Source organism: Parambassis ranga, unplaced genomic scaffold, assembly GCF_900634625.1.
Source record: "Parambassis ranga unplaced genomic scaffold, fParRan2.1 scaffold_21_arrow_ctg1, whole genome shotgun sequence".
NCBI classification, from domain to species: domain Eukaryota; kingdom Metazoa; phylum Chordata; class Actinopteri; family Ambassidae; genus Parambassis; species Parambassis ranga.
Window position 1 is genome coordinate 2,504,976 of NW_021144767.1, and position 5,688 is coordinate 2,510,663.

Here is a 5,688-nt window from a genome sequence, read left to right on the forward strand (position 1 = left end):
CTCTGTCTCTCCCTCCCTTTCTCTCTCTCCCCCCCCCTCTCTCTCTCTCTCTCCCTCTCTCCCCCCCTCCCTCCCTCCCTTTCTCTCTCCTCTCCCTCCCTCTCCCCCCCTCTCTCTCTCCCTCTTGCTCTCTCCTCTCTCTCTCTCTCTCCCTCGCTCTCTCTCTCCCTCCCTCTCTATCTCTCTCTCTCTCTCGCTCTATATATATATATATATATATATATATATATATGTGTGTGTGCACTCGCGCTGGCTCCCTCTGGTGGACCATTTGTATATTACTACAGGTTTCATAGTTTTTTTATGTTATTTATTTTATATGTTTTTTTTTCATACTTCTTGATACCACTTAGTATTTCGTGAGAATTACTTACTCTGATTACTCTTATTACTTACTCTATACTGGCCACTATTTACTTTGACAGCAAGGGAGAATATTTTTTCCAACTGACTAATAATTCAAAAGTAACATTTTCACAAAAATATTCTAGAAAGATAAATCACCTTTGAAATCAATCAAACGATGATGTGGAAAAATTCTATATTTCTGCTGTAGACTGAACACAAGTTGAGTACCTTAGTCCTGACAAGTCTTTCCCAGTGTCCCTGCTGCTGTTTGACTAGTTTGAGAACGGGTTGGTTGGACTTCATTTCCCAGCAGCACTGTTCAGCAACAATATTCTGGTAAAGCTCCAGGTCGGCTCTGTACTGACGACCATTCACTCTGCCACTGCAGAACAAAAAGAGGGCATCAACACACTCCAAGTTTCCTCCATACCAGGTCACTTGTTTGCAATTCTGAAGCATTTAAGGCAATTTACGATTTCAATTTGCAAAAACACAAAAGGGAACATTAATATTCTACATTGTTTCATGATCATCTCTCAAACTCTATAATCTCCCCCTATATCCCTCCTCATTCTTTGTCAGGGTGAACCAATAAACCACTATAATTCCTTGGAAGCTTCCCACAGGTGAGCAACCACAAGGAATCATGTATACTGACAGTCAAGAAATGCACCAACAACCAAGTTACATATTTGCTGCTGATAGAAGGTCTTAGGAATCAGATGGGCAAGCTTTATTCTACTGTTATGTAATGTATACAATGAAAATCTGACACAAATGAGGGCGGGTATATTGAGTCTGTGCAAACAAAGAAGTTTGTTCCCTGACATGAATGAATGTAACTGCAGCAGAGTAAAGATATCTTTGCTAAATTAGTATAATGTTAGGCCAATCAAATTTCATGATAATGTAATCACAAATTAAATGTAGATTTCCTTTAAATCCAATTATGAGACAGCTGTATTATTCAGAAACAACAGAATACAGAACAATCACAGTAGCACCAAAGGAAAGTGACTGAATGAGATGCCCTTTACATTAAACTGTAACCCGGAACTGTGTGACACCGTTTGTTTGTCTAATTTACAGACTGGCATGCCGAACATGTACCCACTACCACCAGTGTAAAATGCTCTGGACAGAAAGTTCCACTGAATGTTGGATGTGATGAAAGTGAGTGAGCAAACACTGGTGGTCTGGTCCTGACAGACCTGTAGATGACTCTGTCAGAGAAGAAATCACAGCGCTGACTTTCTGGGTTCACCAAGATCACTCTTGCAACTGCACAGTTGACCGTCTGATACCAACGTACATGGGGGTGGTAACTGAAATCCAACAACAAAACACTTAGAACAATGTAACTGTATTATTAAGACCACATATTGTACGACGTCTCGTGCCTTTTTGTTGAGTCGTCTCTTCTGTTAGTGCTGATGACCTGCTGTCTGTAGCTTCCATCTGCCCCTTCAGGTACACCTGTACACATGATTTATGGAGTGTCTCAGCTCATTCATAGTAGCCTATATAAAACATCTTTCTGTGTGCTAGTTTACACCATCTCTTGCCTCTTAGTGTCAATCTGCGATGTTTCGCAAACTGTGGATCTGTATAGAAGTTACAAAAATGCTTTTACCATTTCCAGAAGGGTTTAACCCTCTGGGCATCCTAGAGCCAAAACGTGTACATTTTGCTTTTTTTGTATTTTGGTTCTCAATATCTCTGTCAGTTTAAAGGCTAAATGTACAAAACTTGGCCAGGGATATTTTTTATGATTATTTACAAAAATCAATTGTCCCCATTTTCGCAAGTTGTACAAAATGGGAGATAAAAACTTTTGTTACGTTCAGCACCCTTAGGTACACGTTTGGCCAATTGACTCCCATTATATCAGCAAATCTTTGATATACTCTAATCCTGACATATTATTATGTTTTCCCAACATATCCCTTATAGTTTTGAGCGTTTTCCCTTAAAAAAACAAAACAAAACACATTTTAGGTGTTATGACACACAATGGGGGGGGGGGGGGGGGGCACAGCTCCCTCACAGTTTTTATAAAGACCTAATTTTGCAAAATGCAAGGAAATAAAATAACTGAACTTCATAAAAATGGTTTTGGTGTGTTCAGCTTGATATAAAAGAGACAATAGAGAATCATATTGTGCATGTGAGTGTGTGTGTGAGTGTGTGTGTTAAATCAAAGTCTAAAACAATCAAGTTTGTTGATAAACAAGTGGTGTTAGTGTTGCTGAGAATATATTGTGTGTGTGTGTGCGTGCACGTAAATTCAAATGATGAAAAGATAGATCATACAGAGGGTCCGTTCTCCTATTGGATGTGTGCACCATGTTTATGTAGGTGCATCTTTGAAGTCTAGAAGAACATGGTACAGTTTTATCTGGCCAGTCATCACCACGCGCAACCATGAAGAGGAGATTACATTTTGAAGAGGCACTTGCTGCCATTTTGAGGTCCCCCAAGGCCACTGATGAAAACACATCATCCTCTGACAGCCAGGAAGTATCCACATAGGAATTTTCCATTGACCAGAGGAGGACCTTGGCAGCACCACTGGGGAGGAAGAGGGAGAAGAAGAGCAAGAGGAGGAAGAGGAAGAGGAAGAAGAACAAGCAAAGGAAATGGATGACAGCAACTGGAGATTTCACTGGAGTTCCAAAAATGGTAAAGTGACAAGGGTGTAGATTTGCGTTTGACATTGGTGGGGGCCTAAGATTCCAATGAAATTTAACCCCTCCTGCACCCAATGAGAATCTGTTATTGTTCAGGAGGTGATCAAATTATTGGTGGGGACATGCCCCCTCTGTCCATGCTATTACACCCTTGCAAAGTGATGCTCCCACTAATGAACAAAGGTGTCTATTTGTCACATTTTGCTCTGAGATCAGGATGATCAGCAGCCTCTAGTGAGCAGCCTCAAATGAGGATCCCGTCAGCTCTCCCTCCTCCAGCGGCTCCCTGCTTCTAGCGGAGGCAAACCCTCGTCAGTGTGCACTATCAAGCAGCCGCCAGAGAAGTGCGTATTGGGATCCGGCTCGAAGGACCAATTTATGTTAGGAATAAAACAGATAGGAAATATCAGCTGTTCATCACTCAAGTGCTTTTATTCCTGCAGGAAGGAGCAGTCACACACACAGACAGCAGCCTCTGTAGGAGTGCTCAAGGTCTTTTCAGAGCAGCTCCCTTCTTATACCCTCTGTTATCTGACAGACACGACTTCTCAGAATACACACATCTTAGAATAGGCACAAGCACAATCATAAAACAGGATCACAGGACTATGATAGTAATGATTAATCACCATACACTATAATTAATTAATAGTAAAAAGCAAATTAAGGTAGAATTCTTCCAACAAGCACCTTTAACTTTTTGTTTTCCTGAGGACATGCATTCCAGTGTGGAGCTACTGTGCCAAATGTGGGGCCCATGTCTGCAAAATGCATCATGATGCACCACCGTGCTGCCGCAGAGGACTGCAAGAGGACAGCAAGAAGGTTCCTGGTTCCATTCTGACTGGGGTGGCGATTTTGTGTGGAATTTGCATGTTCTCCCTGTGCCTGCGTGGGTTCTCTCCGGGTACTCAGGCTTCCTCCACATTCTAAAGACAAGTTAGGTTAATTGGTCACTCTAAACTGCCTGTAGGTGTGAGTGTGAATGGTTGTTTGTCTGTGTTGCCCTGCGATGGACTGGTGACCTGTGCAGGGTGTACCCGCCTCTCACCCGAAGTTAGCTGGGATAGGCTCCAGAACACCCCCCCCCCCCCCCCCCCCACCATCACCCCCGGGTTAGAGGTTTAAACATGTAGCAACATTATCAGCATGAACATGTTAAGCTAGTAAGCTAACAACAAGCAGGAGGAGCAAACCGCGTCTTACCTCATAAGCTGATGAAGGAGGGTCTGACCGTCGTTCGCGCCACGCGGTTTTTATATCAGGTCCAAGGGTCCAATCAGATGTCCCCTTCAGTGACCATGCACCTGGCTGTCATAGGACGGACTGTCTGTCAGTCAGTCAAATGTCAGCCATGTTGGTCAGTTTGTAACTGGTATCTTTATTGGTTAAGAAAAGGCCGGTCATTAGTCAAAATAATAAGTGTACTCAGTAACTAATTGTGATGTTAAAAATAGCGAAGTACATTATTTTGTTACATTTGTACTTAAGTACAAGTAAAAGTACTGGCTTAAAAATAAAGTACAAGTACCCAGAAAAACTACTTAATTACAGTAACTTGAGTATTTGTAATACTGTTACTGCCACCCTTGGATATATGCAGTGCTTCCCCTGGATATGTGCAGTCCACCCCTGGACACATGCAGTCCACCCCTGGACACATGCAGTCCACCCCTGGACACATGCAGTCCACCCCTGGATATATGCAGTCCAGTGCAGTGAGGCATGCTCTGATCTGTACAATGGAGAAACCAAACAACTACTCCAAACACTGGCCTTCAATGTTTGTCAAAGTTTGTCTTCAAACAAGATGCTTATGTTTAAGGCAAAAGCTGTGACCTTGTTCAACATCCTGACACAGGATCATCACTTGATGGTGTCATAAACATTCCAATTTAAGACTAGTGGTTAAGGCCATAAAAACTCAGTGGACAAGACATGTCTCTGGTTCTCTTCCAGGCAGGTTTACACATAGTGGAGGTTCCATGGTGTAATGGTTAGCACTCTGGACTCTGACTCCAGCGATCTGAGTTCAAATCTCAGTGGAACCTTTTGTTTGGACAGTAATCCTGGTGTCCTATCTACACAGATCAGTCTATGGAGAAGTCCACAGTCTGTGCATTGGTCCAGCTGTAGTCATTAATTACTGAAATAAATCAACCTTTTGATGATATTCTACTTTCAAGTGTTTATTTCTTTTAATTTTGATGGTTATAACGACAACCAATGAAAACCCACATTCAGTAGGTCAGGAAATGAGAATATGTGAAAAGGTTCAATATTGAAGACACCTGGAGCCACTCTAACCAGATAATGAACAAAACACCTGCAAAGGCCTTTAAATGGTCTCAGTCTAGTTCTGTAGGCTGCACAACCACAGGAAGACTGCTGACTTGACAGTTGCCCAAAGGACGACCATTGACACCTTGCACAAGGAGGGCAAGACACAAAGAGGCTGGCTGTTCACAGAGCTCTGTCCAAGTACATTAACAGAGAGGGAAGGGGAGTACAAGCAAGAGGGAGTACAAAGTGTTCTGCCCAAACAGGGACTTGAACCCTGGACCCTCAGATTAAAAGTCTGATGCTTCCAATACTTCACTAGTACACTTCATGTAGAGTAGTGAGTCCTGATTGACTTGCAATTGACCCT

At 42.5% G+C, this 5,688-nt stretch overlaps 1 non-coding gene across 1 annotated transcript; it reads left to right on the forward strand.

Moving 5' to 3' along the window:
• The first annotated feature begins 5,017 nt into the window (after nt 1-5,017).
• On the forward strand, nt 5,018-5,089 carry trnaq-cug (transfer RNA glutamine (anticodon CUG)). The gene has a single exon. It is a non-coding gene; the product is annotated as a tRNA-Gln (tRNA).
• The last annotated feature ends 599 nt before the right edge of the window (nt 5,090-5,688 follow it).